At 39.5% G+C, this 21,055-nt stretch overlaps 1 protein-coding gene across 1 annotated transcript in view; it reads left to right on the top strand.

Annotated features, from left to right (window-relative positions):
• The first annotated feature begins 19,205 nt into the window (after nt 1-19,205).
• Nucleotides 19,206-21,055, top strand: part of LOC117305236 (paired box protein Pax-6-like) — a 103,114-nt gene continuing 101,264 nt past the window's right edge. Inside the window, exon 1 of the mRNA XM_033790059.1 lies at nt 19,206-20,382. The gene's annotated coding sequence lies outside the window, so the exon portion shown is untranslated. The remainder of the gene's footprint in view (nt 20,383-21,055) is intronic.

Here is a 21,055-nt window from a genome sequence, read left to right as displayed (position 1 = left end):
CATGATGAATTTTTTAATTTAACTAAATGTACAATTAGACATAATTCAATCTTCTGGCTGCTATGTCTTTTTTGGACTTCGAAATAAGAAATACAATATTTTATCTCTACACGAAATCTCTACACGAGTATGTACGAACTATTAAAATAAAGGGCATAATTTAATGCAACAATTACAAATAAACTTATAAAAGAAACATTTCTGCGAACAGACAATACTTGTATGTGAACCTATCTTTAACGGATTTAAAACCTACAAATTTACACAGAAATTCCCCCAACAAATTACCCAGTTGACAAGACCGCATTAGAGCGACTGCCTCAACCCTCTCCACAACCTAATTATTACGGAACAGTTTGTCAGCTGTGGGTTTGGTAAATGTACACAGAGACACACGGTTTACACCACGTCCCAGTGCGCATGAGCGCTCTATTCATCAACGTAGCGTGGCCAATCAGCGTGGCAAATGCCAACGGACAGCTATTTTTTTGAACGTGGTGAGCAGTCGTGCGTGATTGTTGGCTCTCTCTCATTCACTGTCAGCTCAATCCCTGACACTTTGCAAGATTCTACTACAAACTCGACTGCATAAACCTCCTCGTTTTCTGCATGTTAAAAGCATGGACACCGTCGGTAATATTTGTCAAAGACCGGTGTTTTAACTTGGTGTATCCCAACATATGCATAAGATAACAAACCTGTGAAAATTTGGACTCAATTGGACATCAAAGTTGCGAGAGAATAATAAAAGAACTTCAACATTAACACTCTTGTTGCACAATTTGTGTGATTTCCTATAATGCCTAAAAGGGGCTTCTGGACTGTAGTCATTTAATATTTGACTGAGAAATTACCATTTTCTAAAAAGTACGTTACTATCAATATAGCTCTTCATTGGTAGTTACCAATTGAGTTTTTATGCTAAACATTAATTTGATTAATTACCAAGTGTTCAGTGTTCAGGGACAACATTGTCTAATTCTAGATTCCAGTTCCACTTAAGACACTGGACACTATTGGTAATTGTCAAAGACCAGTCTTCTCACTTGGTGTATCTCAACATATGCATAAAATAACAAACCTGTGAAAATTTGAGCTCAATTATTGGTCGTCGAAGTTGCGAGATAACTATGAAGAAAAAAAAACACCCTTGTCATACGAAGTTGTGTGCTTTCACATGCTTGATTTCGAGACCTCAAAATCTAACTCTGAGGTCTCGAAATCAGATTCGTGGAAAATGTCTCGAAAACTATACGGTACTTCAGAGGGAGCCGTTTCTCACAATGTTTTATACTATCAACAGCTATCCATTGCTTGTTACCATGTAAGTTTGTATGCTTATAGTTATTTTGAGTAATTACCAATAGTGTCCACTGCCTTTAAAAAAAGTCCAGAATAAGTATTAAACCGCAAGATTACAAAACAGCTTATGATTATAGTGTTAAAATTGGCGGCCTACTCTGCTTACAACCTACTAAAGCAAAAAATAAGCAGGGAACCCGTCCAAGCGGTAGGCTTATATAGATGTGACACTGTATTTTAGCTGGTAACCTTGTTCTGATAAACAAACATGTTTTGTGCTGAGCTAACTTTCATGTGCTTGAATAGCTCCATAAAGTGCCAATGAAATTAAAGAAATAACTTGTTTTACCATAAATCCCCCCAAAATACCAGATCGCCGATCAGATTACACGCGTTTTGTTTTGCTTACTTATTTTCGCATGAGTGCTTTTTTGTCACACCTTATGCTGCTTTACACAAGCTAAGTTGAACCACCGTCCCGATGTAACCTCTAGAACCACTTTAAAGAATCGAATGTATACGAATTCGATAAACTGTAAAATGCCTAAATAAAACGCTTCCGTAAAGTCACTACATCAGGCATCAATCATGGAGGATTCTCTACCGTCACGGCCTCCATTATTTCCTTGTCCTTGGCTACATCAACGCGCTTCAGCAAACCAAAACCCGTCCACATACACATGTCGCTTAGGGGCTCCAGCCATGCGAACCACCAGATTAGGTCTATACTGCTTGCCACTAGCGCAAATTACACTAATCAAGAGTTTTCTAAAGCCGGACTGGTAACAGTAAAAATAACCATTTCCTCAAATATTTAGCGTTGCTTTTTTGTTGTTGAGGGGGTTTACAAAGCTAGCTACGGATACCCTATTTATCCGATTGTCGTGAGAGGGAAGATTTGATCATTGACACGGCGGTTCACTCCCCCGTGAATGGGTACCTCAAACACTTACTCCGTAAACAACGACACTAACCGAACAATGTGACTGGCCAATCAACATTATTGTGACAGTTTCTCATCTGTCTATCTGCTTCTTGGGCTGGAATTTAACTTTTAGTTGTCTTTTGAAAAGAATGGGATGGAAGTGGGGTGACGGCTGGTCATGAGAAAAAGAATGGTATAGTAATTTAGGTACACGATGAAGACTTGCTTGTAATTTCAGTTAGTGCCTCAAGGTACGATGTTGGGTCTTTAACCTTTGCTCATTCAAATTGAAAAAGGGGTAAAATAACTTACTTAAGATTAAACCCATTGCTTCTTAGTCGACAACCTTTTGCTCCTAATTTAATATCATTGCTACCTAGAACTGATTCCATGTTCTATAGTACACTGTTTGAGGGAGCCCACGATGTTTGGTCTATAACTTAATTCTCGTTTGTAAAAGAGCAACTTAACTTACTTAACATTTAAACCCTCTGTGGACCCGGGTTCGACTTTCCCAATTGGAGTCCTCCATCCACATCTCTGCACATTTCTTCTAATGGTTTTCTAACCATCTTGTTAAAACGGCTCATTGTGCTAATTGTCTGGATAAAAAAAAGCAAAAAAAAAAAAAAAAAAAAAACCAGGTGAAATATAATCCGTTTTTAGTTTAGATACGCTGATCACCTCAAACAAGCTCTGCCTTATTGTTCTCTTGACATAATTTTACCAGCTTGTGCTTTAATCTAAAGAAAACGGAAACATAGAAAGCGAATTCAGACAAGCAACAAGTGAAGTGACAAACAAACCGAGCTTCTCGCAATGTTTCAAGCCGTACAACTTCCAAAATAAGAAAATATCTGTCAGACCTGCTAGAAAAAAAACGCATCCAAGCATAGAGCTTAAAAGCAGCGCCTCACGGCCTGTGTTTTTAAGTTTCTTTTCGTCTCGGACAATCTTTGCAGACGACTTTCCAATCATTTTTAGTTCCCGCCAAAATCCCCACAGAGCTCGAACGTCAACAAAACTGGCGATTACACCCACCCAATAGACAGATGGTCCATGTTTACCTGGTAAACACCAACTGTTGTCTTAAGGCATATCCGAAAGTCGTCTGGACAATTAATATTATTTTCCCTTTGATACAATTGTTGTCTTTTTTGTTGCGGGGTTGGGGCGGTTTTGGCGAGAGCCGTTTCGGGCAGGTAAACAACTCTCCTATAATAGCAATCATAAAATGTCCAGAAGCGGACCTATAACTGCTAAACTATTTAACTTTTATGATAACTAGCTTAATATATCACCCCCTGAACAATCATAACACAGGGCACTTAAGTTGATAAGTTAAATTCCTGCGATTTGACACAGTTGTGACGGAGGTAAACTGCTTATACGACAAAATGAACTCAGCTTTTGTCAGTTTTACGCGGGAAAAAAAAGTGTGAACAATTGACGAGAGTAGTGTCAGCGCGTGAATGACAAAATATGGTTTATTGGAAAGCAGATGCCTCCATTGACAGCTGCCTGTTACATGTAAAAACGATTGTGAAATCTTCCGTTTTTTTGTTGTAAAGTCAAAATGCAGACGGGAATTTCATGATGTACTTTTTTTTTCACTTTTTCCCCCGCCGAAATTCCCCGCAAGCAATTGCCATCGATTAACGCAACTTCTTACCCTTCTGTCTTCCGAAAGAATAGAAAGAGAGAACACAGAAAAATAATCGCGACTTTTAGCCAAACGGCAGCTGAACGTGTGAAGCATCCATCAAAGAAGTAATTTACAGACTATAGCTCTAAGCAGACGACACCGTTTTCCCGCTCAAAAAAATGCACTTTTCTTGATTTCCCGCGGCAGTCTCATCACTAGTGGTTGCTCAGTTACCCATGCTGCATTGCAGCTGTTCCCAGCATGCCCTGCGGGTTAGTCATTAATATAAGCTCTGGGTCGAGGGGCATTTGTGGATATGATTGTAGCGGGACAACGCGAAATACGCTGCCCATGACATCACACAAAATAATAACATAATACTCTCTCTTATTTGCTGCATTGTTTTCCAAAGGAAATGGCTGACGGTCAATACACTTTTACCTCACACTCCTCCTCCCCTTAAGTGTTTCCAAACCTAGATGTAAATTCCTCTACACACGAACTAAATTTGTGTTCACCTTAAAGCACGTAAACTCCACTAACACCGCACTAACACCTCTTTTACGCATCCGATATAGTATCATTGACATAACGGTTACACTTGCATAACACTGCAAACTATACCTATCGTTTCCGGCAGGTAACCTGAAAGTTTGTATACTTCACGAACACCACATCACTTACATCCCTTTCCTACGATTGTGTATCTTGAAAGCGAAATGATGGGATTGTTTTGTGTTCTACTAAAAGCCAAACAATGCTCAAATTGTGTCTGCTATATGGATTTTGAAAACAAGATACTTGTAATGAAAACACTCTCTCTAAAAAGTAAAGCAATACTCTTTTTTTAAGTTAAGTGCAATATTTGTAAAGTTTGCAGCTGGTGTTTAATATCCAGGTCACTTTATTACTTTTGGATGACTTCCGGCGAGCTGAAATGTCTGATTTCCTCGTTCCATATCCGACTGTGTCTCGATTTTCACTTTAGGAAATTTTCTTTTGTCAACCCCTAGGAGTTATCAAAAGGTTGTGTACTTAAGTTGTGGCATTTCCTTTCTCTTAATGGAAGAAAATAAATTACGTCACCCCATGTCTTGGTCCGGGTCTGATTGTTTGCTAGAGTCTCGGAACCTTTTCTTGGCAACCGAATAAATCTGACTTTATTGAAAGTAGTAACGTCATTTGTATTGAAGAGGAAAGTTAACAAGTTATTAACGTTTTCCATCGTTAAAGACGCTGGACACCTTTGCTAATTGTCGAAGACCAGTCTTCTCACTTGTTGTATCTCAACATATTCACAAAACAACAACCTGTGAAAATTTGAACTCAATTATTGGTCGTCGAAGTTGCGAGATAATACTAGAAGAAAAAACACCCTTGTCGAACGAAGTTGTGTGCTTTCAGATGCGAAAACTACGTTACTTCAGAGGGAGCCGTTTCTCACAATATAATTAAATATCAACAGCTATCTATTGATTGTTACCAAGTAAGTTTTTATACTAACAATTATTTTGAGTAATTACCAATAGTGTCCAGTGCCTTTAAGCGTAGTATGCATTTGTTGATCTTATAAACTTGACGTGAGTGATACTTCAGTGAAAAAAAATGAGCTAAATGTGTTCCTTATCACTTTGTCTCTGGAAAACTCGAGGATATGAATGAAAGTACGGGGGACAACTCTTCAAAAACCAGTGATGTGCGATCCATAAAATGTACTCTTCCCAAAAACCAAAGATGTACCGTTTTAATATGTTTATGAATCATAGATTCATAACAAGATAATAATTGGAATGGATGTACTCTTCCAAAAGCCAATGATGTGTTTCTTTCAAACTTAAGAGGATACGGAGTGCACGGACTGTTCCCCTTTAAGTGAAGTTGTGCTTACTTTACCGTATTTGACTATTTCCGATTCAGTACCATGTGTGGATGTAGGACGATATATTGTGATATCCTAAAATGTGTTGTGATAAGTTATTCCCGATCTCAGACGGTCATCGTTCTATAAACGATTTCCGTTTGTTTTCACTTCGTCTCTAACCAAGCAGAAGGACCTTGACTTCTTTCTAGACCCGCAAATGAGTTGTATATGTCCTGGCAACCTTTCCCTGTACTTTGAAACAAAATAGGAGAGAAGGGTACCAGACATAACCTTTCCCGCCTCGTCTTTTTTTTAAACATACTGTTCTATATATACAGTGACGTCACAGCCCGACATCGGTTCTAACGATGCAAATGTCGTGGGTTCGAATCCCACCAGAGAGATTTGCCTGGGGTTTGTTTTCACATAACTCGGGAAAGTACTGAGTATACAGTACTTAATACACTTCAGAAATGGGTATAACACAAATTATTTTAGTCACAGCCCGAGTTTTTGCTAACTAAGAATTGAAAAGTACGGGAAGCCATAAATCTAAAACAAAAACAGATATCCACAGTTTTTAGCAATGGTTCAAATTTAAAAATAGTGCTGAATTTGTTGGAAACGAAGCAACAACCAGGGATACGTTTTTTTTTAATTGTAAGTTTGCAGAAGTGTTAAATTTGGTGACAGTATAGGCCTATTCGTTAACGCGGTTGAAATGTTTGCCAATATTCGGCCGTCCAACCAGCGCAGTTTATTGATCAACACTAAACAACGGCTGTATGTGTGCAGCCATCTTGCTTTCTCCAACTCAATCCAATGTAACCAAACGAGACCGAGAAGGGAAAAAAATAGTCTGGTCCCTTAATGTGACGTAATAATAGCAACTATCAATGTCATTGTGTAGATGTTGAACCAGGCGACGATGACTACCGGTAAACATCTATTTACCTTTTTGTTCTTGTTAAATTTCCTCTCTTTTTTTCTTTTCAAAAACTCCGCGTCCACCACACAAAAGCCTGTCGTTCAGATTTGATAAACACCTTTGCAACAACAAAAGCAAAGCCCCGCTCGTAAAAAATAAATCATCTTGATTAACTATGTTTCTTGTTGCCCCCACTAGCCTCGGGGAAGGGAAGTATTTACCGAAGACCAAAGTCCCCGATTCACTGGTCTCGGTCCCCTCGCTACCCTACCGTACACAGGACGCCCTGACCGGGCTAACAACACCTGGATTTACCACCGAGTGCCTTTTCTCTTCTTGGGGTTTTCTGTTTTTGTTCTCGACGTTTTGTGTTCGTGCGACTTTAGACTTGACTCGCGTCCGGCTACACCACCACGGCAAGCTCTTGAGCCCTCTGCCCCCCGTCCAAGTTCGGCATACAACGGATGGCCCTCGGGCCAAGGTTCCTTCTATTCATTTCTACTTAGAAATCAGTGCTAAGTAGTCAGTAGGAATTACGAGTATAAAGCATGGAGCCTAGGCATAAAGGAATGGTTCAGAATTCGGCAGACTTTTCTAGTGGTTTTCCCTTTTTTACGACCGTTGAAAACAACAACAATTGTTGCATGAAATTTAACAAACAACGGGTAATTTTGTTGAAAATGAAATTGCTAAGCAAAATAATGCTACTCTAAGTTCGCCTTTAAAACAGCAGAAACAAGTAAACACAAATTAAAGAACGGTACACAAGGCTTTCTTCTGATGTGGCTTTTTTAGCCCTTGTTTGTGGCGAACATGCATCTAACAAAACAGAAAATAAGAAATAGTTTTTTCTTTGTTTTGCTAAATCTAACCACCAAAATGTAATGACATGTTTTTAGGCTATAGGCGATTGTGATGGATGCTCTTCCAAAAACCTTCCATGTTTTTTTCCATGGATCCTATTAAAGGCAGTGGACACTATTGGTAATTACACAAAATAATTATAAGCTTAAAACCTTACTTGGTAATGAGTAAAGGGGAGAGGTTGACAGTAGAAAACATTGTGAGAAACGGCTCCCTCTGAAGAGCCATATTTTTTGAGAAAGAAGTAATTTTCCACGCATTTGATTTTGAGACCTCAGATTTAGAACTTGAGGTATCGAAATCAACCATCTAAACGCACACACCTTCGTGTGACAAGGGTGTTTTTTTCTTTCATTCATATCTCGCAAGTTCGATGACCGTTTGTTATTTTGTGTATGTTGAGATACAACAACTATGAAGATTAGTCTTTGACAATTACCAATAGTGTCCACTGCCTTTAACGAAAACTGCACACAAGTGCAGAGACACATGACGACATATTCATTCAGTTGAAGTGTATTTTGACGAGATCTTCCCTGGACCTTTTAATGCATCAACAGGAAAACCACTTTAAGAACAACTTCATCAGAGCGAAGTGGTCTCTTGAATTCTTATAATGGCAAAATAAAAGCCACTATACCGTTACTACTCAATGAACTCACACCAAATCATTAAAATGCACTACTGAAATCTCAAGACATCGCTTCTGTTAAACAGTCGAGGAGCCCAAACATTTTCAGGCTCTTCCAAGATGTTCTGTCCATTTATGATAAGGTTTTTTGAAAACTATAGAGGTTTGGAATGAATGCACTCTCCCAAATAATGTACCATCCCTTTTTGACATGTTTCTTAAAAATCCAGTAATTTGGAATGCATGGACTCTTCCAAGGATGTATCATCCCTTTATGATATGTTTCTTGAAAGATGATGGAATTGAAAGCTCACAAAAGCCAATGATGTATCATTCCTTCGTGGTACCTTGAAATCAAGAGGATTGGAATGAATGTACTCTTCCAATAACCAATGATGTAATAATATCACTTAAGCCAATGATGTATCATTCCTTCGTGGTATCTTGAAAACTAGAGGATTAGAATGAATGTTTCTTCGAAAACAAATGTTGTATAATCCCATTATCATGTTTTTCTTGAAAACTAGAAGATTGAACTGCAGTGAATGTCTCTTTCAAAACCAATGTTACACTACTCCTTTATGTAACATTACTGTGATTTCCTTGTCATCGTCTGAATTGGAATCCTACAGGATTATCACAAGGCTGGTATAGAGCCTTGCTTGGAATGCTAACCCACCGTCATCCAACGACAACTAAGACAAAACTCTTGGACTACTAAAACTGCTTAAGGTTACATCAATAGTGGTAGATTAGAAGGACTGGCATGGGAGCGGGATTCGCCCCCCCCTCCCTAAAGTCTACCGTGTAAACACTCCGTCCTTCCGTGGTCAGAGAGGCCCTATGATGGGGACATCAACATGATCTTAAAGTTCCGAAAACTTCTCAGTCAGAGTCAAAAAGAAGAACAAAATGAATGGCTGATTTTACCCTACTTAGACAAAATTATCACCTTGTCACTCATAACGGAATGTGCTTATCAAAATTAAGGCAACTTTTATTTGAACAACAACAACAACGACGACGACGATGACGACGACGACGACGGCGACGGTAACGTCGCAACAGCAACAGCAACAGCAACAGCAACAGCAAAGCAACAGCAACAGCAACAACAACAGCAACAGCAACAGCAACAACAATAGCAACAACAACAGCAACAACAACAACAACACCAACAACAACAACAACAACACCAACAACAACAACAACAACAACAACAACAACAACAACAAATCCATGCCACAAAAACTTGATGTCACATTAACAATAGACAATTTGAGCTAACTGAGTGACACATTTTTGTTTTGTCGAACTACGCACACAAGACTCAAACGGCCTCGCGGCAAAAAAACGCAATATTTTCCTGCGAGTCTAGGGCGGATAAAGGGCCGCGTTTCTTGACAATGAATCCAAAAGTACACGCGCCCCTCCGCTCCGTGTAGTGGGTTATTTTCATAAGAGCCGTGGTACCCCCAACGAACCTGGCAGACCCTCTAAGTAATGACTTCACTCGCTAAGTACACTTGTTATTGTAAGACTGGACACAAAATGTCCGTGTAGGAAGTGTTATATAGGAAATGAGTGCATGTTCAATAACAGTCGTTGGTTGTAGACCATGTAGTTAATAGCTTGTTTAGGGGATGTTGTATTGGTTGGGAGCTAGACTTGTGAAATCATCAGAGCTGTATTTTGGGGTGGAAACGGGGAAGTGAAACTCTGCTTTTCGAGCTCACGAATAGAGTATAAAGAGAGGTTTATCGGCGGTTTTTTCTCTCTTTTGTTCTTCTCCTTCCCCCGTTTTTATTCATCGTGTCATGCAAAAGATGGTTCACCGTTTTGTGGGAGAGCAATTAAATCCAATAATATAGCTTTCGAGAAACATATCTTAAAGTGATGGTTCATCTTTGGTTGTTGGAAGCGTGCATTCATAAGTCATTTGTTTTCAACAAATATCATAAAGGGTTGGTTCATCATGGTTTACTAGAAGAGTACATTCATTCCAATACACTAGTTTTTAAGAAACATATCACGTGGGGACGGCACGTCATTTTTCAAGAGTCAAATCCTGTTGTTTTCAAGAAACATAAAGGAATGGAACATAACTGGTTCTGAAAGAGAGCATTCATTCATTACTTCGATCTTGACTTTCAGAGGTTGAGCGATATTTACCATTAACAATACACACATGAATCATCCAACCTCGCACACCGAGCCTTAATCCGTTGACCCCAGGTGAACATTATGACCCAAAGCAGTTCACCCAATGAGTTTGTATACAGCTTTTGTTCCACAGACGATACCTAACCCTGGAAAATAAATATTATTTGATGTGCTGGAGTGAATCTACGGTGTCCTTGCGCAGCCATTCAAAGTTCTTGAGTTTCTAGGTTATTCTCGTTATTAGGGGGGCTCTACAGAACTTGACGTCCCAATGTGTTCTGACGAGAATTATGTTGGCCTATATTACAAGTTTTTTAATCACGACGTTGAGTTTATTTATACACGTCCCTTATCAGAAACACCTGTCGTTCAAAAGGACTTATAAATAACGTGCCCTTGATCCCACAAACAATATAGAACTTAGAAGTACAATCACCATTAAAGGCACTGAACACCATTGGTAATGACTCAATTAATGTAAATTGGCATAACAACTTACTTTATGTAATTAGCAATGGAGAGCTGCTTATAATGACTTTATAAAACAGTTTGAGGAAACGGCTACCTCTGAAGTATAATAACGTATAGTTTTTGAGAAAGAGGTTCATTTCTCACTCAAATAACAAAAGACAAGCTGAAGCATATGCAGAAAGCCCACAACGTATTGCAACAAGGGTGTTGTTTCTTTCATTATTCTCTCGCAAATTAGTTGAGCAACTGAAACTTTTGCATGTGACTTTTTTTAAATTTGTACATTTTGCGTTGTTGTTTTACTATGTTTACGTAATAAGTGTTAATTGAAAACGGAAACTATTGTTGATATCTCACAGTTATTCGTGCGCTCCCTGCTCTATTTCACGGTGCTTTAAATATCCTCGCTGGTCACGTTCGAGGAACTCAATTTAATGTTTGAGAATCATGATAATGCTATGCTATTGTGATGGATTCGAAGTTCTTGCTGAAAATACCATGACAATTTTTCTCCCTGCTGTTTTCCCAACACGTATAGACACTTTATTCAGCTAAACTTTCACAGGTAACTTTTACTTTGAAGGGTTTATGTAACTTTTGTAGGACAAAAAGCACAATGTCCACAGATTTACACTAAACTAACACAGTTTGAAGATAATGATAGTAGAAAGCTTCCCTGAAAATATTACGTGCTGAGGTGCTGTAATTTTTGGGAAATGAGTAAAACAATGTCATGAGACGAACATTATTTTAAGCATTTACAAACGTATTTTCATGACATTGTTTTACCTATTTCTCAAAAACTACAGCACCTGAGCACGTAATATTTTGAAGTAATATTTTAAAATAGTAATATTTGAAGGGAAGCTTTCCACTATCATTATCTTCAAACCCTGTAAGTTTAATGTAAATCTATGGACATTTTGAAAAGGTACCCAAATCCTTTAAATGGTGTATTGTTGTTTTAGACAATTTTACGTGATGGCAGTGCTAATTGAAAAAAAGTTATCACTGGTTCTTATCTCACGTTTCTTAGATCCTTCTCTGATCTATTTCACAGTTCTTCCAAGTAACCACGCTGGTCCCAACACCACGAAGGAAGGAATTGTCCCACCTTCGAGAAACCTTGATGTTTAAGAATCGTGAACATTCTTTTCCTAGTTTGTCCCGCCTTTCAATGACAGGGCCAAATCATCATGGGTTATCAATGAAATTAAAAAAAACGAAGAGTATGTGACGGACGGCTGTTGCATGTAAAATATTATAATTAATCTCGCAATAAACTATACAACTCGTATTCAAATAACTCTACTTCGAGTACATAATTATGTGACCTGTAAAGAAAGAGGTACTCCAAGTTGGGTGTATGTAACTTACAGTGAATGTGGTATTAGCATGTCTGATTTTTATAATAAATAGTTAAGAAAGAATCAGTGTTAATACTTTTGACATAAAATAGCCGTTGTCTTGGAGAAAGACCTTATGTACATCACGGAGCAGTGGGGGTTCGAGGCGACCACTGTCCACGGGACGATAATCCCTCCCTCCGGGCATGGTGTTGGGAGTAGAATGGTCAACCCTGCCCGGGGTCCTCGGTAAAAACTCAACAAGTGTTTTAGTTCAAGTGACATGGTGATTTGTGTCCTGATGTTTGTCAAGTCGATGACAAGTTCGGTTTTAAGGGATATAAATCGGTTTGGCAAACTGGACGAAGGATATAAACTATAAATCTTTGGGAATTGTTCAGAGTGAGTTATAAAGATCATGAAACTGAATAGTTTTTATTGTGGCAAATTGATGTTAGTAGAGTATAGGTGTTACATTTTTCGGGAAATAAATCTCTGTGACAAAAGGGTGTGACATTTTGAAGGATATGCATGCGACCTTTTTTTCATCAATTGTATAAACTAATTCAGACGATTTAAATAATTTGTTTTTCAACAACTGTTTGTCAGATTGATTTGAAAGTTCATTATCAGAGGGGGTGACTAATGCACTTCAACAGAAAAAGGCAATAGTTGAAGGGCGACGGTGAAGTTTCAACATTATAACTTTTTTTCCGGTTTGTCTAAAAATGACAATGGCTTAATGGAAATGGACAATATGCTTCAGTTTTAAAAGAGCAATTACTCTAAAAAGTTAATGACCCTAAACTTGGTAAAGAGATGTTATTTGTTGACCATAAAATTTGACCATGAGAAAGACTACTGGTCTGTGGCCTTTCACAGGCATCTAATTAACGCACTCAATGTAATGAGCAAGGGTGTTTTTCTTCCCTTATTCTCTTGCAAATTCAATGACTAGTTGAGCCCAAACTTTCACAATCACAGGTTTTTTAGTCAATGCATGGTTTCCGCATGTTGGGATACACCGAGTGAGCATACTGGTCAACGACAATCATAATTATCATGTATTTCTACAATTTTAGAATTAAAGCCATTGGACACTTTCGGAACAGAATTTACAAATTCACAGATTTACAAATAACTTACAGGGTTTACAGAAGGTAGTGGTGAAAGACTTCTCTGGAAATATTATTCCATGAAATGCTTTACTTTTTGAGAAATCATTAAAACAATATCAATTCTCGATATCGAGAATTACGGGTTTATTTTAAACATCTGTCATGACACGGCGAATAGTGCGGAAACAAGGGTGGGTTTTCCCGTTATTTTCTCCCGACTCCGATGACCAATCGAGCCTAAAATTTCACAGGTTTGTTATTTTATATATAAGTTGTGATACACGAAGTGTGGGCCTTGGACAATTCTGTTTACCGAAAGTGTCCAATGGCTTTAAGGAAGAAATAGGTGACAAGACAAACTTGCGCAAACACTATGGTGACTTTCGAAAGTGAGGGAATAATATATACTAATTTTGAGTGAGCCTTATATTTTTTTCAGAAACTATTTAGTTTTGGCTTCGTGTTATTGATAAATCTTCAACCATGTTCACCCAAAGAATTGTGACTTATAGAGTCGGAATGATCGTGGCCGGGAAGCAAAATACGGAGACAGTCCATGCGCTAGTCCATTTTGTTTTAAAGACAATGGACACTGTTGGTAATTGTTAAATACTAGCCTTCACAGTTGTTGTATCTCAACATATGCATAAAATAACAAACCTGTGAAAATTTGAGCTCTATCGGTCATCGAAGTTGCGAGATAACAATGACAGAAAAAACACCATTGTCACACGAAATTGTGTGCTTTTAGATGCTTGATTTCGAGACCTCAAATTCTAAACTTGAGGTCTCGAAATCAAATTCGTGGAAAATTACTTCTCTCTCAAAAACTACGTTACTTCAGAGGGAGCCGTTTCTCACAATGTTTTATACTATCAACAGCTCTCCATTACTCGTTACCAAGTAAGTTTTTATGCTAACAACTATTTTGAGTAATTACCAATAGTGTCCACTGCCTTTAAAGATCTATGGTTTAGCCCGGTTCTGTGGGTCAAATTGATCCTCACTGACCGGATTGTTGCGTGCGAACGGGTCTTTTAGCACTTTTTGATTCATGGTTAATTTAGCTCCTCGTCTAACTGTGCCAATAATGTAGAAATAGCTCAAAACTAACACCGCGAAAGATAAAAATAGAAAAACACATTTTCTCTTATTAGGTTACGGTAAACAATTAAGATAAACAGTGGATAGTTTAGCACAAACGCTAGTCTTTAGACCGCCACCCATGTTGTGCGAAGAAGAAAATGAAATCTGTCAACTAAACGCCAATCATTCTGACAGGGCGTGTGAACAAAATTAACTCAAATGCTTCTTTGTCCGTTCATTTAAAATCCTATTAATGACCCGTTTGTTTTGTCTTACGGTTGTTTATTGCCTCAACCGATACAATCAGTCGAGAATCAGTCGAGAATTCTCACCACTGTAACAATATACATGCCTCAGTTTCCTGCCGTCATTAGAGCAGGTTATATAATAGTCCGAACTTGTGTTTTGATTAGCGGTTTAGACGGTGCGATTGTGGACGGTGCGATTGTGCGAACCTGTTGCTTTCGGTGTTCGATGACACTGAGCGTCACAGAGCATCTCAGCGTACCAGTTCGATTCTTTGATCTTGCGCACTCTTAAGTAACCACTTCCACTCATCACATTCTAACACTAACAGGATACCGTATTCAAATTTCTTGTTTATATTCTGTATACCTACCAATCGTTTTTCTTCACATTTTCCCAAGCAACCGTACTCAAATTCTTCTTTATTAATTTTTATTTTGTATACCAATTGTTTTTCTTCACATTTTTCACAAGCTACCTTATTCAATCATTGTTTGGGGATTTTTGTTTCTACAAAAAAAAATCTAGTATTCCACTCCACCCAAGAAGTATCCTTGTCCTTTTGTCAGAAATTATTTCTCCTTTCAAAACTGGAATTGTTTTTCTTCGATTCTGAAAGATGTCTGTACACACCCGCCTCTCGGCACCTCGCTGTGCATCACTTCTCTCTCTTATTGTCTGTTTTTTCCCTCACCGAGCAGCGATCTATTATCTAACATCTTTTTGTCCTTTTCTCTTATCTAAGTCAACATCTCACCCGTTCTCTGCCCAGAACAAGACCCTTAAATTTGGCACCATTTCTAGTAGAGACACATAAACAGCAGCCGCTGACTGTCTGCTCCAACCACCCCAGTGAAACCCCCGTTTCCCTGGGGCGTAATTCCCTCCCCTGACCGATGGGGGAACCGAGCGCTATCTCCCCCGGTGGTTCCAGAGCCCTGGCCGCCTCCCTTCTAATTTCCCTTGTGTTATGCCGGTCTGTGTGTTATTATAAAGACGCCAGTAACTGACGATGTAGGCGTTTTTTGTGTTGTTTTACTTCGGGAGTAAGAAAGATAAGGCGTCAGATAGGGGATGAGTTGGGTTGGATGGCTATCGATTAGGGATGGAATGCTCCCTGGCTGTGCATATTTAAAGATTGTTCCAAATCTTTGAAATCTAACTTAAAGGCAGTGGACACTATTGGTAATTACTCAAAATAATTATTATCATAAAACCTTTCTTGGTGACAAGTAATGGGGAGAGGTTGATGGTATAAAACATTGTGAGAAACGGCTCCCTCTGAAGTGCCATAGTTGTTGAGAAAGAAGTATACATTTTCCACGAATTTGTTTTCGAGACCTCAGATTTAGAACTTGAGGTCTCGAAATCAACCATCTAAACGCACACAAATTCGTGTGACAAGAGTTTATTTTCATTCATTATTATCTCGCATCTTCGATAACCGATTGAGCTCCAATTTTCACAGGTTTGTTATATTATGCATATGTTGAGATACACCAATTGTGAAGGCTAGTCTTTGACAATTACCCAATAGTGTCCTCTGCCTTTAAAAAATATATATCCCTCAAACAATGGAGGAGTGTTTTCTGTTTTGCTTTAAATGCACTGTACATCTTTGGTAATTGTCAAAGACCAGTCTTCTCACTTGGTTTATCTCAACATATATGCATAAAATAACAAACCTGTGAAAATTTGAGCTATATTGGTCGTCGTTGAAGTTTCAAGAGAATAATGGGAAAAACACTCTTTTTGCACAAGTTATGTGCTTTCAGATGCTTGAATTCGAGACCTCAGCTAACGTATCGAATTCAATTCAAATATTTTAGTGACAAATTACTTCTTTCTCAACAACAACGTTACTTCATAGGGAACCGTCTCTCACAATGTTTTAAACTATCAACAGCTCTCTATTGCTCAATACCAAGTACGTTTTTATGCTAACAATTATTTTGAGTAATTACCAGTAGTGTCCAGTGCTTTTAAGAGTAGAGTCGGGACACAGACAGAGCGTGATGAAGCGTGTTTTGACGATGTCGGTCTATAAAGCAGCACGCACCTCCACCATTGGGCCATGACACTGAGCACTCCATTATTGCATCGACCAAACTTATGATTGTCTGACTTCATTGGTTGAAGTTGAGCATTTTGCTACGAGTACGTTCACGAGCACACAATTACTTTTTGAAGAACAAACACTGAGTGAGTTTGAGTAACGGTCTGAGTATACGAGTATTTTTCTGTGAGTTAAGGTTATGAGTATTATTCTGTGAGTAAAGTATGAGTATTTTTCTGTGAGTAAAAGAAGGATATTTTTTTCTGTTGACATGCGTAATCCATGGTGCAAGACAATTTAGCTCAAGTCAAGTAAATTTTTGTTTATTTGAGTATAAAATAAATGAGCAACAGTACGACTATAAGAAATAAAGTACTCAACCAGGTCTATGAGAAATTCAAATTTTACAATAGCTGACGTAAACCTAAGATGTGCTTTGAACCTTATCTAAAAACCCTCCTTATAAGCGACCGGGGGTGAACGCCCAGCGTGAATCGAGCTCCCATCGACCCCGTTGTCACGCCCCATTTCTCGGCATCTCGCTCGCTCGACGAGGCTGGTGGAGCACCTCCCCATACCGCTATCCCATGTCACATCCAAATCACAAGGTGTCTCGATCAATCCATGTCAAAGAATATCTCGTCAACCGAGAAATTCGTCTCGATCTAATAGTAGGGAAGTGTGTTTAGTGGGAATAATCACATCTCTTGGTCCGGACATTCAAAACATATGTGTTTTTAAGAGTTTATGAAGGGATGGTACATCATTGGTCTTTGGAGGAGCACATTCATTCAAAGATCCTCTAGTTTTCAAGAAATATGTCAAAAAGTGTTAGTACATCATTAAGACGCATATCTAAAGGACACCATTGTTTGTTTTTTTGAAGATTACATTCATTCCAATCCTCTAGTTTTCAAAACATACCAATCAATCATTGGAAAACTCGTTCCAATCAAAGTTTTCAAGAAACCACAAAGGGATGACACACCATTGGTTATTGGAAGAGTAGGCCTACGTTCATTCATATCCTCTAGTTTTCATGAAACATTCCTCCATTGTAGAAGCAGCCAAGGGCTGTCCTCCATTCTAGGAGCAGCTGAGGACTGTCCTCCGTTGATCATCCGAGGACTGTCTCCACTGTAGGAGCATCCGAGGACTGTCTCCACTGTAGGAGCATCCGAGGACTGTCTCCATTGTGGGAGCAGCTGAGGACTGTCTCCATTGTGGGTGCGTTCGTTTAGCTTCCCTGTGTCGACCCTGGTGTGTGGTGTTTTTTTCCCAGGACGAACGTGGGTAATTATCTGCACACGTTCGTCCTGGAAAAAAAAACACCTCACACCGGGGTCGACCCAGGGAAGCTAAACGAACGCACCCTGTATAGGAGCAGCTGAGGACTGTCCTCCACTGTAGGAGCAGCCGAGGACTGTCCTCAATTTATTTTAGGATTAACAGAGTAACGTCCATTCAAGGAAGCAACCAATGACATGTCCTCCATTGTAGTAGATTGTCTTTACACTAAACCTCCGAGCTTGCCTTTTGTTGCTTTTCACAACAATCTACCAGGTTTTTAAGTTGTAGTGTTCTTCATTAAAGAAGAAATTTGATGAAAGTGCGTAACAACTTTCAGTTATTAAGAAGAGAGAGAACAACAAGGGATGATTCTGCACCTCTTATCATTGTTTTACTAACAGTATGCCGAGTCTTTTGTTTTGTTTCATTAGAAGGGGGGGGCTGAAAGACCTTTCACAGACGAAATTGCAGTCGATCCTCTATTAGCTCAATCTGCTAGTCTCCTTTCGTGCCGCATAGAGGTAGAAACTCCACGTTCGTATTTTATCAGAGTCACCATCGACATTCACCGTTCAGTCCCGTAGGGGTAGAACTTTAATGAGTCACGTGACCTTCTTCTTGGCTGTAAATGGGGGGGGGGGGGTCGGGGAAAAAAGTACAGCTACCTTCAGACTCAAGTAGGAACGATGAAAAGAGAATCGGAAGAGAGCGAGCCGGGTATGGAGGCAGACAGAGTAACGGGAAAATGAAGTGAATCGCTTCGGGCTTCGGAAGAGCTGCGAACTAGTGAGTTTTTTTTCTCTTTCACTCTCTTCGTACTCCCTTTTCTGTCAGAGTGCAGACCTGTAAGAGGCAGTGGGTATTTTGGAACCAGAACTACCCTCGAGGTAGGATCAAGCATGGAGGAAGGAAAGACGGTGGGTGCATGCCACACGGAGCTCACATTTTCTTCGTTTATAGGCAAGCCAGCTAAGCCCCGCCCAGGGTTTGAATAAGTAATTTTTTGTTGGACGGGGGACCCCGTTTGTCTCGAGCTGGCCCTGGTGTCTTCCAGTCCGTGTGTGGGTGAAGCCATGAAACAGTAGTGCATTATGATACACACTAACCTAGGCCAACTACTTATATATACACAACACTATAAAAATAACATCAGAGGGGAAGGGAGTGGTTAACCGGATGGGGCTGTAGAGTACAGGGATAAAAAGTGCAAACGACTTTGGTGTTTTGAGGAGAGTAGAACTTCCACATTGTGTGATCTTTTCTCTGTCTGTGTCCTTCTCTCTCTATCTACTACTACTACTAATACACAGAGGAATGAGTTGTAGCTAGCCGATTCAACGCTTGTGTGTTTGTGTTGTGTGTTACCCACCCTGTATGCATCACTGGACAAATCCCGTGTCAAATGACCAGCGGAATCTCGTGTGAAACCCCATCGTATTACGCGGTCACTGACTGACACGGCCACTCGACCGTGTACAAAAAACCCTCGTGTGTTTTTCGTCTGTGCCACAACTCAGAAGTCAGTTTAGAGGGGTTGAGGTTGAATAATAGGAACTGGTGCTGCTGAGGATAAAAACTTGTCCCCGACTCGACACCGGTGTTTGCATGCTCCAACTCCGGCGTGGACTTCTCGCTCAAGTTACGGTGAATTACCACAAACAGACGGAAACATCTGTAAGCAACTAGGACTCGGTTACTTGAGAAGGGTGGACATCGTCTTGAGTGTAGTTTCTGGTTTTTTTTATATAAAAGTTGGACTTTGTTTTCTTCTTCTTCTTAAACATCGCCGAAAGGTACTGCGTTTTAATTACGGTGAAGGTTTATTCTGCGTGGAGAAAATTACCTGGGCGGGTCTTACGACGGAACGGCTAAGGGATCCTGTGACAGATCAGAGCTGGAAAGACGGGGGGCTTAAGCTCGCTGACAACCCGTTGGAGGATTGACTCTGCACGCGGTGTGGTTTTTTTCTCAGAGTTTTTTTTTTATCGGTGGCGAGTTTGGAAGGCAGGCCCCGGGGTTTGCTGTACACAGCGCACCGTGGCTCATCAACAACCAGACGGGACGTTTAGTAGCGGGAGCCCCGCCACGTCAGCTACTCGAAGACGCTCCAAGCAACGTGATCGGTTGACATTATCGGAACGGATCGGACAGTGATTAGTGAGGGGAGCAAAAGCCTCTGCTCCTGGTCATCCGAACTTTATCCATCCTCGGAACAGGGGGACAGTTTGTCAACATCACTTCAATCTTCATTGGCACGCACGGGTGTCTTATGTACACAACAACCCGACTTGACTGTGTTACGCTATACACACACATAGTGCTTTCTTCACTACCAACTTACGGGAATTACTTCCGACCTGGTGAAAACCTAAACTAATCACCGGGACGTTTGGATCCAGATCACCCATCAGCATCGGTGTGAAATCACGGTGCGAGAAATCTCGAACTCGGTAAGTGGCGAGTTAAATAACTAAATAGAAGTAATCTGACAAATGAACGACGTCTTTAATTAGTGTTCATTAACTCAATGACAAGTAACATTAGGCAGTTGTGGTCCTAACATGGTCTTAATATGTTCTGACAAAAACGGGAATGTACTACTTTAATTGTATTCAAGACAGTTTGCAAACATGGACACATAACAGGAGTATATTGCAAATTTATTGGGCAAAAAATTATGTGTAGTTTCGAGTCTGTGTATTGTATACTAACGTCAAATTTGAAATTATCTAATTGTTTAAAATGCTGGCATATAATTATGTTCAAATAGAAGGAAAGCATCAATGATTGAATTGTATAAAGCATGAGAGAGGTTGTGTTCATTTAGGAATGTTCTTTATTTCAATTCGTAACACCATAGTCTTAAAATACCGACTTGTTGGAATGTAACATTAACAACACTCTCACATTGTAAACATTGGACCTCGCCATTTTGTTTAACTGCATACGTAAGACTTCATTATTGTGGCAGAACCCACATCTGTTCTTGGTATGTTGAGGTTGAAACGAAGCCTTAAATAAAAGAATAGAACCCCCTTTTTAAAAGCACTTATTGTTTGAGTTCTAAATGACTCAAAGGCCAGCCCATACCTCGTGTGTAGCGAATTCAAAATGGCCACATTC

This window comes from Asterias rubens, chromosome 22 (assembly GCF_902459465.1).
Source record: "Asterias rubens chromosome 22, eAstRub1.3, whole genome shotgun sequence".
In the NCBI taxonomy this organism is placed as follows: domain Eukaryota; kingdom Metazoa; phylum Echinodermata; class Asteroidea; order Forcipulatida; family Asteriidae; genus Asterias; species Asterias rubens.
Note: the sequence above shows the minus strand (reverse complement) of the source record. Positions and strands in the feature narration are given on the sequence as shown.